This window comes from Azolla caroliniana, unplaced genomic scaffold, assembly GCF_043228905.1.
Source record: "Azolla caroliniana isolate FFs.n. ecotype wild unplaced genomic scaffold, voAzoCaro1.0.p SCAF_7, whole genome shotgun sequence".
NCBI classification, from domain to species: Eukaryota; Viridiplantae; Streptophyta; class Polypodiopsida; order Salviniales; family Salviniaceae; genus Azolla; species Azolla caroliniana.
In genome coordinates, this window is record NW_028230442.1 from 8,904,524 (window position 1) to 8,920,675 (window position 16,152).

Genomic DNA, 16,152 nt, shown 5'->3' on the forward strand with positions numbered 1-16,152 from the left:
GCGAGCGTAGATTCACAGGGACACGGCCCTTCGACGCAAAGACGCGAGTGGGACAGCGACACAGAAAGACACGAAAGTATGTATGTATTGACAAGACAAACAACAAGAACACGAAGACAACAAAACACGGAGTCGGTTACAACCGAACAGGCCGGCGAATAGATGTCGATACCTGCTCGTAAACGCACAGAGGGGGATGAGTAGGTTGGAGGTGCTGCCGGAAGCACTCGGCCATTCCTCAGAGCAGCGCGGGCCTCCCGAAACCTGCACAGAAGGAAGCTATGGCGTTTGCAACCAGAAAGAGAGAGAGAGAGAAGCCTTCGCACGCAAACCGACAGCACTTCGTCCTCGACTCTCCGCGATCCCTCGCCCCTCCTCGTCTCCCTCCTTTTATAGGCAAGGAAGGAGCCGTTTCCCCTTTACTTCCTACCTACCGAATCTACCTAGGATCTCCTATGTACAACATAAGGCGCACGTGCATGAAGAGTCGGTTCCTACGCTCCGGTACACCGATTCCGCTTGTGGACGGTTTTCTTCACGACATCCGCCCCCACCTAACCGCGCATCCACCGGCATGCGCCAAATTGTGTTGGGACGGAGAAAACCGGTCCAGCCTTCATTCTCCGCCCGTCGGTTCTTCCTCGGTTTCGGATCGCTCGTCGTCACGGTCCAAGTTAACCGGATCCGGCTCGTCGTCGTGACGCTTCTTGAACGTCTTGATCCGCTTCCCAGCTACCGGTATCGCCATTCTCGTACCGTCGAGTTCCGCCAGATGGTACGTCCCGTTGTCGTTGGTGCTTTGTACCACGTAAGGCCCGAACCACCTTCTTGCGAACTTCCGTGTCGCTCGGTGCTGGTTGTCGAGGCTGCTGTCGTAGACTAGCACCCAGTCGCCTTCCTCGATCTTCTTCGGTTGGAGCCGGTGCGTCCGGTCGAACCGGGCTTTGTTCCTCGTCCTGGCCACCCGAAGCTTTTCCGCAGCCTGCTCCACGTCCTCCGGTCTCCGCTCGAGTTGTCGTATGCGCGCCGTCAACAGTTCCTCCCGGCTCATCTCGTCTCTCCAGTCCACGGTTGCCCATGAGGAGACTGTACGTTCGATCGGCATGATCGGCTTCTGCCCAAACATGAGCTCTACCGGCATGAATCCGGTTACCGAACTGTGCGTAGTCCGGTCAGCCCACAACGCGTAAGGCAGTAGCCGCGGCCAGTTCTCGACTTGACCTCCGCATGCCCGAACTAACGCCTTGACGATCGGTCCGTGTCCGCGCTCCACCTTCCCATTTGCCTCTGGATTGTACGCAGTGGTAAGCGAGAGCTTGACCCCTAACCGGTCGAACAGCTCCTCGGCCTCTTCGGCGTCCAACTCCCCGCGATCAGCCACGATCTTCCCGACGCACCCGTACCGGCATATTACGTCCTCGAGCAGGAACCGACATACGGCCGCAGTCGTTTTGTTCTGAAGGGCCCGGCCTTCCACCTGGTTCGTTAGATCTTCCCGAGCCAGGACCAGATACCGCATCTGTCCTACTCCTATCGGCATCGTTACAAGGTCTACCATCCATTTGAAGTGGATGGTTGGAGGGTACGTAGGGTGAAGTTCGTCCCGGTGTCGGACTATGGAGTGCATCTAACAACTCTCGCAAGTTGTCACGAATCGATGCACGTCCCGGTACAGTCCCGGTCACCAGTACTTCCCCTTTATCTTCTCGAACGTGGCCCAGGTTCCACGGTGTCCGGCCCAAGGGCTGTCGTGGTAGGCCGTCAGCAGCTCCTCCTGTTCTTCCTTCATTGCCACCACCCGGAGCGGAGCGCCGTCCCTCTTCTTCGGGTGCTTCCATAAGTATCCGTCCCGGAGAAAGAATCGGTAAGCTTTCTTCCGGATCCGGTTGGCCTCGTCCTTCGTCCATGACGCATCCGGCGTCATTGTCCTCAAGAATCCACCGATCTGGAGCCACTCGCCGTCGTACTTGCTCTCGTCGAAGCCGTTAAGTGCCGGAGTGCTCGTTCCATCGGCCGTTACGTATGCTGCCTCGAAGAAGTCCACGCCGACTTCTTCGTCCTCCGAAACCATGCCGCCCTCGTCATCAAACCTTGCCCTCGAAAGCATGTTGGCCATGGCGTTGTCCTTTCCGAAAATGTGCCGTATTTCCGGGTCCAGGGACTTGATGTACGCTATCCACCGGAGCATCGCCAGGTCCTGTGTCGCGCATCCGGAAACCATGCCGAGAATCGGCAGGCAGTCCGTCTCGATAACCACTTCTGTCCCGATCAGGTAATCTTTGTCGGCCTTTACTGCCGAAACGATACCCCAGAGTTCGCGTTTAACCTGGGCGTACCCTCGCTGTCGTTCACTGAGGACCTTGGCGCCGAATCGGATCGGGAACCGGGTGCCGTCCTCGTCTTCTTGGCTGACGACCCATCCGATCCCGGTCGGGCTCGTATCCACCGTTATGTATACCGGGGTACCCTTCCCGTAGACAGCCTTCCGGAGCGCCGGTGCTGCCGTAAGAGCTTCCTTCAGCTTCCGGACCGACCCCGTGTGCTCGTCTCGCCACTCGAATTTTCGCCCTTTCTTCAGCAACCCGTATAGCGGCTCCGCAACGTGGGCGTAATGCGGGATCCATATGTGGTAGAATGCGCATGCCCCCAGGAACCTCCGAACTTCCGTAACCGAGCTACAGTCGGTCTTCATCGCGGAGATGGCTTCTACCTTTGCTGGAGACGGCTTCCGACCATAAGGTCCACATAGGTGTCCGACCACCAGGATTTCCGATTGCCCAAAGGCCGATTTCTCCCCGGAGAAGGTGAGCCTCGCAGCCTCCAGCCTCTGTAGCACCTTCTCGCAGTCGTCGATGTGTGTCGCCACGAATCGCCGGCATCCGTCCGGCCCGACTGTCTCGTCCTTCTCCTCCACCGGGCACCCTTTGATAGGGATGTCGTCTAGAAACGGCATGGTGATGTCCGGGATGCAATCCCTCAGTACCTTGTTCATTGCATTCACCATGTGGGCCACCGAGTTGGTCCCTCCCTGTGGCAGGGTACACATTCGCACTAGGCCGAGGGGAGTTCGCATCGTCGTAATGTCTCTGCTTTCCACGGCTAGTTGGAACTGGTCGTACCCCGAGTACAGATCACCGACTGAGTAAATCGACCTTCCGGCGAAGGCCTCCGCGAACTCGTCTATGGTCGGTCCGATTCCTGCGTTCCGAATGGTCACTCTGTTGACCAGCTGTAGGTCTTGAATGAAGCGCAACGTTCCGTTTTTCTTTGGTACGGTAAACCACCGGTTCGAGTATGGGGCACTCGACGGTTCGAGAATGCCCATATCAATTTTCTGCCTCAATAGCTCCATCAACTTCAGGATGTGAGCTCTCGGTACTGGAATCGGCTTGAGATTCCACGGTACATGCAGTACCGTGAATATCACCATCGGCTCCACGATCGTCGGGTCTACGCACCCGATTTCTTCCGGCGAGAATGCGAAGGCTTTCCCGTGCCTTCTGAGCATTTTCCGAAACCGGTCTTCCTCCGCAGGTAGTAGGAACCCGCCCCCACCGATCCTGAGCTCCCGGAGCGTCCCGTCGGTGAAGGTGTGTCCTATGCAGGCCGGGTCTCATAAACTGGGGTCCGACGCCACCCCTCTAATTCGGGACTCGCTGCCCTCCGGCAAGGGTGCCGCGACTGGCCTTACCTTCCGGTCCACAGTCTTGTACTTCGTGCTAACTCGGGCCGTCCGATCCGACCCGAGCCCCTGACTAAAGTTCGCGATGACTTCGTACATCTCTTCGGAACATACCGGTATCGTCTGGTCTTCGTTAAGGTCTTCTCCGGCTACCTTCCTCAGCATTCCCAAGGTGTCGTCGAAGGAGACCGCCTCCACGGCTCCGCTGATTTCCTCGTCCGGGCCGAGAACTCCGCACGCTCGAAGTCGCACTTCCGCCCTTGTCTTTTCTCGGCCGACGATGCCAACTATCATACACCCTCCATTGTTGGAGAAGCAAATTTTTCTACCTATCGTACAGTCGTGGGGTCTTTCCCGAGTGTCCGGACTGTCTCGGCCCCACGCCTTGGCAGCCCTCTCTAAAAATCCTCCCGGTTCTCGCCACCGAGGGATTCGCGGTTCCTCTCGTGATTCGGTCTCACGGTCAGAAATTGGACCGAATGGCGTCCGTCCTGGCTTTTGACCCTTGCGTAGGCCGAACCGTTGTCTAGCACCTTGGTCTCCATTCGAGCTGCCGTGATGTATGGTTCCCCTAATATGACCGGGTGCGAGGACGTCTCCTGTACGAAGAAGTGCTGGTCAATCTCGACGTCGCCGATCTTGACTAGCACGTTCGGGCAGGCCCCATGCAGTTCCTCGGTGGCGCGCGTCGCCGCCCGTATCTTCCACCCGTGCTTGGTGTTGATCGGCCACTTCCCCTTCTTATAGAAGTCCATGGACATCAGGTTTATTTCCGAACCGTGGTCCACCAGTGCCACCACTGGTTCCTGAACCTCTCCGATCTTTACCGGGGTCTCCGTGGTCGCTCGGGCCCAGTGTGGCCTCGAATAGTGGCTCTCCGCCCACTCATCTGCCAGCGCCGAGTCGTCGATGTGCGTCGTCCGCACCTCTACCGGTCTTTCCGGATCCGTCTCCGTCGACAGCCTCTTCCGTTTCACCAAGTCTACAATGGAGTCGTGGAACTCCTTCTTGGCGATCCCTAACACCTCTCGCAATGTCAGCTCCACTTTGCTGTCGAGGATCCGTTCTTCTAGGACCTTTCGTAGGTCTGTAGTCCTTTCTATTTCTGTCCCCAGTCGGTACCCGCCCTTCCTGGGGTTATCTTGCGGGTCGGGCCCACCGGCATCGTTCCGTCGTTGCCCGAATCGGGTCTCGTAACGTTGTGAGGGCCCTGCCGCTCCGGCTTTCCCCACTCGTTTTTCTTCTACCAGAGCCTCGTAGTTCCGGCAAGCGGCTTCTACGAAGCTCGTCTTCTCCTCGACCGGATCGCTCCACCCGGTTATTTCCCGGACCCGTCTCTCAGCGCGGTCCGTTTCATCTTTCCTCAGCCGCGCGCCGGCGAGGCCTTCCAGCATTGCCGACCAGAAACTGTCTTTACTCTCCTTTCGGGCCTCGCTGCCCCCGACCTGAATACCGGCTGACGCCGAGTAGTGGATGGCCTCCACGTGTCGGGCCGCTGCCTCTTCCATCAGTCTCTTCATACCTCCTCGCCCGTCGTTTCGGCTCAGGGCCCTCCTGGTGTTGCCAGCGTGCACCCGGCCTTCCCACAGGTACACCACCCGGTTTCTCAACGCCTCTGCGAAATCGCCGCAGTCCTTCCGAATGTGGCCGACCTCGTCGCACCACATGCACCTGTTCCTCGCTGCCGGCCGTCGGTCACGAGCCGGTTCGCCGCCTTCCCTTCGAGTCTGGGCGATCTGGAGATCCTTTATCGCCCGCGTCAACTCCTCTAGCGCTGCTCCTCCGGACGAGCCATTGACCATGCTGGCCGAAGCCGGACCGGTTTCGAGCCATTCCCGGGTTTCTTCCCTTCGCACTTGCGGTGCCGGTTCAAGCCTCCTTGCTGTAGCAGAGCCCGCACCGGCCGCCCCGTTGTCAGCCCATTCTCGCCGTTTGTCGAAACGGCCACAGACTCTCTTAACCGCAGCCCAGTCGGTTGTCAGCCCGTCTTCAGTTTCCAGCAAGGAGCCGACTTGATCCCGGTCCCGCTCGTCCACCGACTTGACGAACAGTAGGACCCGGCTCGTATCCAGAATGGTTCGGTCAAGCGCTGAAAGGCGCGCAAAGCGTTCTTCGAACTCCAGGAGGAGTGCCGACGCGTTTCTTCCTTTGCCGGGGGACTCCACCCATTCCATGAAGTCCCGTTTCGAAAGCCGGAGCGCGTCGTCCAGCCCATATTTCTCTAGGAGTCGTCCTTCGAACTCCTCCCAGGTATGGCTCTCCGCCCGTACCTCGAGCACCTCCGCATGGATGCTCAGCATCGCCACTCGAGGGAACTCGGCAAGACGCCTCTCTTCCGGAATGTCCCGCATCAGCATTTCCGCCCCGTAGGACGCCAAATACTTCGTAGCATCCTTTCCGCTGAAACGGCCGATCGTACCGACGACCGCCTCAATGGCTCTGTCGAGGGCACTGGTGCCCTCGCGTGTGCTCAATATCCAATCCACGGCCGAAGCCATGGCCTCTGCAAGATCCGACCCCCTCATCTTCTGCTCTTCTGCCGCCTCTTTCACGTCGGGTTCACCAAATATGTCGAGGTATTCCTCGCGGATGCGTGGAGTGAGGCGGGACCTCGGGGGTCCTGTACCGAAGAGTAAGAGAGAGAGAGAGAGAGAGACACTACGTGCGAGCGTAGATTCACAGGGACACGGCCCTTCGACGCAAAGACGCGAGTGGGACAGCGACACAGAAAGACACGAAAGTATGTATGTATTGACAAGACAAACAACAAGAACACGAAGACAACAAAACACGAAGTCGGTTACAACCGAACAAGCCGGCGAATAGATGTCGATACCTGCTCGTAAACGCACAGAGGGGGATGAGTAGGTTGGAGGTGCTGCCGGAAGCACTCGGCCATTCCTCAGAGCAGCGCGGGCCTCCCGAAACCTGCACAGAAGGAAGCTATGGCGTTTGCAACCAGAAAGAGAGAGAGAGAGAAGCCTTCGCACGCAAACCGACAACACTTCGTCCTCGACTCTCCGCGATCCCTCGCCCCTCCTCGTCTCCCTCCTTTTATAGGCAAGGAAGGAGCCGTTTCCCCTTTACTTCCTACCTACCGAATCTACCTAGGATCTCCTATGTACAACATAAGGCGCACGTGCATGAAGAGTCGGTTCCTACGCTCCGGTACACCGATTCCGCTTGTGGACGGTTTTCTTCACGACATCGTGTGGAGTGACCTCGTGCATGCCGGATGTTGTGCACTGGTTCATTAGGTAGACGGCCGTATTTGCAGCTTCGGCCCAATATGACTTGGGCATATGCTTCTCGTTCATCATGGCCCGTGCTACTTCGAGGATGTGCCGATTTTTGTGCTCGGCTACCCCGTTTTGTTGCGGAGTGTGTCAGCAAGTGAATTCTTGCCAAATTCCTTCCTTTCGGAGATACGCGGTGAAGTCGTCCGAGAAGTACTCCTTGCCGCCATCTGATCGAAGACAATGTACATGTCGGCCTGTGGCTTTCTCAACTTCATTCTTGAAAATTTGGAAGTGTTCGAACACTTCACTCTTTGGCCACATCGGGTAGATCCAAGTGTGCCTGGAGAAGTCGTCGATGAAGAGCACGTAATATCGGCATCCGCGGAATGTCGCCGTTTGAGCCGGACGCCATACATCGGAATGAATTACGTCTGCGCCGGTCCCTATACGTCGGAATGGACTACATCGAGTAGACCTTTGCTCACGTTCCGCTCTTTCGGGAATGGGTGTCGATGTTGCTTGCCGAATTGGCATGCTTTGCATACACCTTCAATCTCCTTCTCTTTGAATGTTGGGAGTCCGATGACAACTCCTTTCGATTTCATTGCTTTGAGCTTTTGGAGATTTATATGGTCAATCCGCTTGTACCATAACTCTATGTCAGAGTCGGCTTTCATGCCCTTTGCGAACATGGCCGATTTCATCTCGTGTGAGTCGAGAATGAACAGTCGGCTTCTCTTCGTCCACGTGCAATGAGTCGGCCCTCTTTTTCGATGAAGCAACCGCCTTGATTAAATCGAACTTGCATCCCTTGCTCTACAATTTGGCCGACGGAGACCAAATTCTTCGTAATGGTCGGTACATGCAAAACATTTTTAATGTAATTTTCCTTACCTTCTTTTCCGAACGGAACATTGCCGATGTGCTAAATCGGGTGCGTAGTGTTGTCTCCGGTTTCGACATAGCCGGGTCGGTCCGGCTCTTGAAGTTCTCGGAACCATTCTTGATGCGATGTCATATGGTTCGAGGCACTAGTTGAGGTAGAGGCCGACATAGAGTTTGCTCTATGTTTCATCATGAACATTCCGCCACGGTCGGAGTTGTGTGCATACATTCCGCCACAATCTTCGTAGTCGGAGTTGTTCCCGTACATTCTGCTATACTCTTAGTAGTCGGAATTGTGTGCGTAATTCGTGAGTTGTTGGCTTGTGGAAGCCGATTCATGCATCTTCTTTCGGCACTCTTCTTTGTGGTGGCCGAGCTTTCCGCAATATCTGAATTCGGTTGCGTTTTGACGGCTCGGGCCGGAGTGGAAGCTCCCCCTTCTTGCAAAGGTTCCTCGTTGGCCTCCGTTTTGCGGCCGAAATTGGGAGTTGTTGTCGTAGGTTGAACCTCGTTCGCCTTGTCCTTGGCCGAATCAGCCTCTTGCTCGTCCGCGTCCTCTTCCTCCATTAGAGTGCGTGTAGAGCATGTGGCCTTCCGACTCATTGCTCCTTGTACGCACATGGTTTTCTTCGACCAATAGCATTGATTGGAGCTCGAAGAAGGAGGGAGATTTCTCCCGTGCTAGAACGGCGGTTCGCATCGCGCCGAACTGTGGTGCGAGGCCGCTGAGGCATATTTGCACCATCTCATCATCATCTATACTTACGCTTATTGAGCCGAGCGAGTCGCAAAGCTCCTTGATCTTCAAGGTGTATGTCGTGATGGACATGTCCCTTTGTTGAATGTTGTTCAACTCTTGGCGGAGTTGAAGCTTCCTCGCGGTCGTGTTGGCGGAGAAAATCTTTCGTAGATTTTCCCACGCTTCCTTCGGCGTCTTGGCTTCTCGAATGTAATCGAGCATGTGGTCGTGAACACATGTCGCCAAACAATACATCACGCGGCTTGCGGCTTGCTCCCATGTCGCGTATCCGGGAGCCGCTTCGGCGAGTCGGTCTTCATGTGCTCCTTTGATGTAGCTCCAATAGCCTTGTCTGACAAGGTATTGGTGCATCTTGTACTCCCAAGATGCGAAGTTGTTTCGATCCAACTTCTTGGTAGGGAGAGCACTCCCCATTTGAGTATTGATTATGTAGATTCTTCTTCTTCTTCTTCTCTCTTCGAATGCGAGCTATGTAACGAAGCTACGATAACGATGAGCCGGTTCTTGGTCGTCAGCGTGGAGCACAACACACGATCACGATGAGGCAAATGGGCTAGATCGAGCTACCAAATCGCTCTGATACCATGTAAAGAATCAAGAGATGGATTCTTGTGAAGCGGAATAGGTGTGAACTGTGTGTGTGTGTATGAGCTAGATAGAGAGAGAGACACACACAGAGTATACGCAAGGTTAAGTATATTAATAAAGGGGAAAGACACAACTACATACAAGGTGGGAGGAGGGTGCTTCATATAGTCACCCTCTCTCTTCATTAACTACAAGACTCATGGAGCATGGGGAATGTGAAAGCTCATAAGTTATGTGTCATAGAATATGATTCTATGACTCATACTAAATGCTAGAATACAAAGTGGTGACTTAATGGTGACTCTTGACCGTTGGAGTGTCTATTCAATCTCAAGGTGAGTTCACACACAAGACCAAGTTGAGCTTGATTCTCAACACGGACCACTAATGGAAGAAGAAAAGCAGCAAAGCAGCGATGTTGGGCAAATCGATTATGTCTTTATTGTAGTGAATTCTCCCCATCGACCAAGAAGGTGGATTGGGGCATATTGCAGTGAATTCTCCCCATCGGCCAAGAAGGCAGGTAAATCAAATAACCACTAGTACTAATAGTACTAAACCCAAGTCTATTTCTCTAGGTGTGTCTGATAGTCCTAATCGCCCAAGCCTTTCAAACAAATTTGAAATCCTTAGTCAACTAGAAGAAGAGTTAAACGATTACGTTCAGCTAAAATAGGAGCCGTTTGGTTGGACAACCCTAGATCTGTGCAACCCATTAGTGGTTCCATTTCCTCTAAGCAAGTAAGCAATATGTTCTTAGCTCAAGTAATGGTTAGTACTAAAAGTACTCCTCCAGTACATGTCTTAGCACTCTTAGATTCCAGAACCAACTCTTGCTTCAGGGATAGGAATTTTGCCCAAGCTCATGAGATATCCCTAAGAAACTTTCTTGCCCAGCATCTATAGTAATTATTGATGGTCATCCCATTGCTTCCGAAAAAATTGTAGAGGAGTCAAAGCCGATTCAAGTTGTCCTAGATAACTTGGTGTGTGTAGTATCATTTAATATAATTAGTAGTCCATATCATCCAATTGTCTTGGTGTTACCGTGGTTCGAATTACATAACCCAGACATAGATTGGAGAACAAGATAAATCCGATATCAACAAATTTGAGGATCTACTCATAAGATTGCAACCATTTCCCTACAACAATTGCGTGAGGAAGGATGCAAGGGAGCAATGTTTGTCGTCGCGGTATTAGTAAAACCTTCCAACACTACTAAAAAGGAATCCACAGTTCAACTTCTAGAGAAGTATCGTCAGTATGCCGATGTGTTCGATAAGGTACAAGTCAATACACTTCCTCACCACTGAACGTATGATTGCCCCATCGATTTACAACCGGGAAAAGAGCCACCATGGGGACCAATCTACAATTGGTCACCAACCGAGCTAGAAGTCCTTCGAGCCTATATAGAGGAGAATTTGGCAAACGGTTTCATTCGACATTCGAAATCTCCAACCGGCACACCCATTTTCTTCGTCAAGAAATGTTACCGGCCGGCAAGGAGTCCAAAATACGGAGTGAAGGAATTAATTAAGTATGGTTGTAAATAAGCATAGTGTGGACGGACGGACTGGAAACGGTATGCCGTTCCAGATCCGGACGGATCCCGAATAGGTGCGATAGGCACCGTTTTGTACTACGGGCCGGAAACCTATTTAAAGGCCCGGACCCCATTGTAATCGCAGCGGATAATTAATAGAGCATATGGTGTTTATACTTCTGTGTTGATTTCCGTTCTGTAGTTACTGTGATATCTTACGCGTGTAATTAACCAAAGCACTCTAATCGTGTAACCTACGTAAGTCAGTGTAATCGTTGAATCTTAATCCTATGCCGTAATCACCCTTTGGTGAAGTGTCTCCGTGACACCTTGTGTTAGGCCTTGTCCGGTCAGAGAATAACACAGTTTTGGCGACCACGATTCCTGCTTTCTCGCAGTGAACGACGGCTTAATGGATGACGAGACCAACGCACGACCTGGTTACAGACCGAGCTCGACGCCTCGCCGAACGGCAAAGACGGCGTGAGACTTTCCAGCAAGCAGCGCACGAAATTCGCTCGGATCGTTCGTTCTCCAACGAGATCCGGAGAGTCGCGGAAGAATCTCTTCGGTTACAGCAAACTCGCGACCAGGACGACGGAAGCAGTCTAAGTAGTCTCCGGGAAACCAAACGCCTCCTCGAGGCGCTGGCAAGCGGAGAAAACGAGGCAGAAGCCTTTTCAGCCTACGAATCGGATTCCGAAGGGGGATACAGCGTGCACACGAACTACTGGAGCAGCAACGATACCCCCGGCGGCCCGAAGGACGACGGGTCGGATACCGTGCCGACTCCAGAACCGGAACCGCTCGACCAGGGCTATCCGGAACCGCAAACGGAAGCTGTCAACCCACCAACACCGGAAGTGGAAGAAGCAAAGCCACCGACACCAACGAAAGAGCCGGCGAAGGTACCGGAAGACGAGCCGGTGAAAGAACCGGAAAAAGAACCGGAAGAGGAACCGGAAAAAGCACCGGCAAAACAACCGGAAGTGGAACCGGAGAGAAAACCGGAAAGATATCAACAAACGCCACTAAACCGCGGCCTAATACTGGACGACGACATGCCGTTCCAATACTCAAAGTATCGCGATGATCCGGACGCGGAAGCGCATGTTCATGCCTTCGAGCAGACATGGGAAGCAAATCACACGTCCCAGCGAATGACACCGGAGGAAGAAGAACGCTCGAAGATAGCGGAATTCGGGGTCACGTTGGAAGGACCAGCGACACGATGGCGGCGGACGCAGGACCCGGAGACCATCACAACCTTTGCAGAATTAAAAGCAAAATTCTTGCATTTTTTCCACAAGGAGGTCGACCAGACGACAATGGTGGGCCTGTTTTATACGATCCGACAGGAGGCAGGGGAAAGCATTCCCCAATTCGTCATCCGTTTCCAACGAATGCATAGCCAGCTTGCCCGTGCACCCCCGGAGGAGGAATTACGGACGATATTTTTAAACGCACTCCGGGAACCGTTACGCACGGTGTGTACGGTAATCGACTTTCGAGGAAGCACCATTGACCAGGTCATTGACCGGGTCAGAGAAATGGAAAAGTCAAGCTCATGGCTTACACTGGGAACACTGCAACGGGCGTTACCCACCGATGAAGATCTCCGGTTCCGGCAGGCAATTCAATGCACAATCTGCTTGAATGCCGGACACTCGGCAGTGGAGTGCAACATGCGAACTCAGTGTGTGATTTGTCAATCCAAGAGTCATACAACGGACCGGTGCGAGTATAACCTGTTAAACCGACAAGCACCACCCGTCCGACGGATCGAGCCAAGAAGCAGCCGAGACGAAGATGACGATCGTTGGCAAAGAATGAACCGGTACCGACCGGCACAGGATGTCCGGTACGGAGACAGACAAGAGAATGATGGCCGGTACGGGAATCGGCATGATAACTACGACCGGTATGAGCGATCGGACCGTTATCGAGAGTCCAACAGACGACACGAGCAATACGACAGAGACCATTCCCCTGGTTACCGAAGGCACCAGGAGGACTACGGCCGATTTTACGATCCACCACGACCGGACTACCGAAATAAAAATAAGAATAATAAGAAACGTAATTTCAAGAAAGGTGGTCACACTAGGGACCCGGAACATGGAACCCCAAGGAGCCAACCGGCACAGAACGCACCACTCACTACGGGACCGACTCCGGATACCAGCAATGCTGAATCCAGCAATACCCGTAAAGAGTACTGCTATTACTGCAGGCAGGAAGGCCACTACAGTAACCAGTGCCCGGCAAAGAGCTACGATAAACGACCAGCAGTTAATATGGTGGTTCCGGAAGTGGCGGATGTACAGCAAGTAACCACACGGTCGAAAGGCATGGCCAAAGAGTGGGAAACACAAGAGGCCATACGAAAACAGGCGACGGAATGGGTGAAGGAAGCCAATGAAAGGAACGTCGCGAACGCGGAACGGCAAAAGGCGAATACCATAGGGAGTGCCGGCGGTAGCCACCCAGAAAACGAGACATGGCAAGCACTGCAAGAATGTCAGATCACGTTGCCATTAGGAAGACTCTTGCAGCTCGTGCCGCGATTTACGGAAGGACTAAAAACGGTCATGACAGACGGTAGAGCCCCACCGGCACCAGTCCTCTTCTCGAATCCGGAGGAGGGACCGACGGTGGTGGACACTAGTAGTCCGGTGATTACAGCTATTGTCAAAGGGCACGAACTTCCCGGCACAGTAATCGATGGAGGTTCCGGGGTGAACGTAATAAGCCTCCACACGTGTGATGCCTTGGGTATACATGAATGGGAGCCATGTCCGTTCTGGCTACGGATGGCGGATACGAGCTCTGTACGGCCGACGGGCTTAATACGGAAATTGGAAGTCACCATAGTAGGTCACACATTTCACATCTCGGCTGTAGTGCTGCAGCTACAGGCGCAAGGCGCGTACCCTCTATTGCTGGGCAGACCATGGTTGAAAACAGCACACATCAAGCAAAATTGGCGGAAAAATATGATTACCTTCCGGCGCGGAAAAGCCAAGGTCCGGATACCGACACAACCACGGACGAGCAACGGTAAGGAATGCACACCGCTATATGCGGAATGCGTGAACATGCTTGAAGGGTTGGCAGACGACGAAGAAGCCCAGTACTTGGAGGAACACCCGAAGATCGTACCACTCTTCGAGATTGACGTAGCTGAAGCCGTAGCGCCATACTTGCCGCAGCGGGACGAAACCGAAGCCGAACCAGACAAAGATTCGATTCGGGAATTACGGCAAGCACAGGAAGCGTTGGAACGGGAAATGGTCGTTTCCCAACGGGTAAAAACATCCCAGCTCGACGAAGTGAACCTAGGAAGCAAGGACGAATCAAAGCCGGTACACATCGCCAAAGAAATGAAGTCGGAAGATAAAGCGGCGATGATCAAACTTCTCACGGAGTTTCGCGACGTATTCGCCTGGTCATACGAAGACATGCGAGGGCTGGACCCTCAATTATATCAGCATCAGATCCACTTAGGCAAGGACGCGAAACCAGTGGCGCAAAGACGTTACCGAATGAACCCCAACTACGCCGCCAAAGTGAAGGAGGAAATCGACAAACTCCTAAGAGTGGGCTTCATCCGGCCGGTAAAGAAAGCGACGTGGCTGAGCCCCATCGTCGTCGTCCCAAAGAAGAACGGTAAAATCCGCGTGTGTGTAGATTACAGGAAACTAAATGCAGCCACAATTACGGATGCATTCCCTCTTCCGTTCACGGATGGAGTACTGGATGCCGTTGCCGGCCATGAAGTTTATAGTTTTTTAGACGGGTTCAGCGGATACAATCAAATCCGGATGCACCCTGACGACCAGGAGAAGACAGCGTTCGTCACCGAATGGGGGGTGTTTGTGGCCGAAGTAATGATGTTCGGCCTAAAAACGGCACCAGCAACTTTCCAGCGAATCATCATGGAGATCTTCGGCGAATACATTCCTGCCTTCATGCAGGTTTTCCTGGATGATTTTGCAGTCTATAGCCAGGGAAAAGACCATTTGCAGCACCTACGGTTATGCCTTGAAAAGTGTAGGTTATACCGGCTAAGCTTAAACCCAGCAAAATGCATCTTTGGGGTTTCAAGTGGAATCTTACTGGGACACATTGTAAGTAAGGAGGGCATTGCGGTCGACCCGGACAAAGTAAACGCGATACTAGGGGCACCGGCGCCGAAAACGGCCAAAGCACTAAGCCGATTCTTAGGACAGATCCGGTGGCACAGCCGGATGCTCCGTCACTTGGCTGACTTGGCTACACCATTACACACCGCGGTACATCGGACACCGTTCCAATGGACGGATACGGAGGATAAGGCATACAATGCCCTGAAGGTACTTTTGTCGCAAGCACCCGTCGTGCAGCCTCCGGATTGGAGCAAGGAATTTCATGTGTTCGTTGACGCTTCCGACATCGCTATCGGCAGCGCCTTAATGCAACTTACGGAGCCTAAATGGTACCGGCCGGTATATTACGCCAGCCGGAAGCTGTCCCAAGCGGAGAAGAACTATTCGACGACGGAACGGGAGGCCCTGGGCATGATCTACAGTGTCACAAAGTTTCGTCATTACCTATTGGGAAGGAAGTTCTCCTTCCATGTGGATCACTCGGCGCTCCTGTACTTAGTGTCCAAGGCGTCCCTGACCGGTAAGTTGGCCCGTTGGACCTTGCTGTTGCAGGAGTTCGAATTCGAGATCTTCCACCGGCCCGGTATCCAGCATGCCGTAGCAGACTACCTGAGCCGGTTAGAGTCTGGAGAATCAGGCGACGGAGTATCGGATGAATTCCCGGACGCAGAGTTATTCCGTATCACCCCGGAAACGGCAGCGGACAACACGGTGGCATCAGAAGATAGGTGGCTGACAAACATGCACCAGTTCCTAAGCACGGGCCTGCCACCGGAGGAAATGAACCGGGACGAGAGGAAACGACTGGCGGTGCAGAGCCGCAATTTCTGTCTGTTACGGGACACTCTCTACCACAAGGGAGCAGATGGAATATGGAGACGGGCAGTCCGTAGTGACGAGAAACAAGTAATCTTACGGGAAGCACACTATGGGGTTGCCGGAGGACACTATGCCGGGGAAGCGACGGCAAGGAAAGTATGGCAGAGCGGCTTATGGTGGCCCACGACGTTAAAAGACGTCGTCAAGTATGCTAAGGAATGTGACCTATGCCAACGAATGGGCCAGCCTACGGAGCAAGCACGGATGCCACACCAACCGGTACTTCCACTAGAGCCATTCCAGAAGTGGGGGTTGGATTTTGTCAGACCGTTCAAGCCACCGGCAATGAGAACGGGTAATCGTTATGTCATCGTGGCAACGGATTATTGCACTAAATGGGTGGAGGCTAAGGCCTTGAGAGACAATACCGCGTCATCCACAGCAAAAGTCCTGTACGAGAACATTTGGTGCCGATATGGATG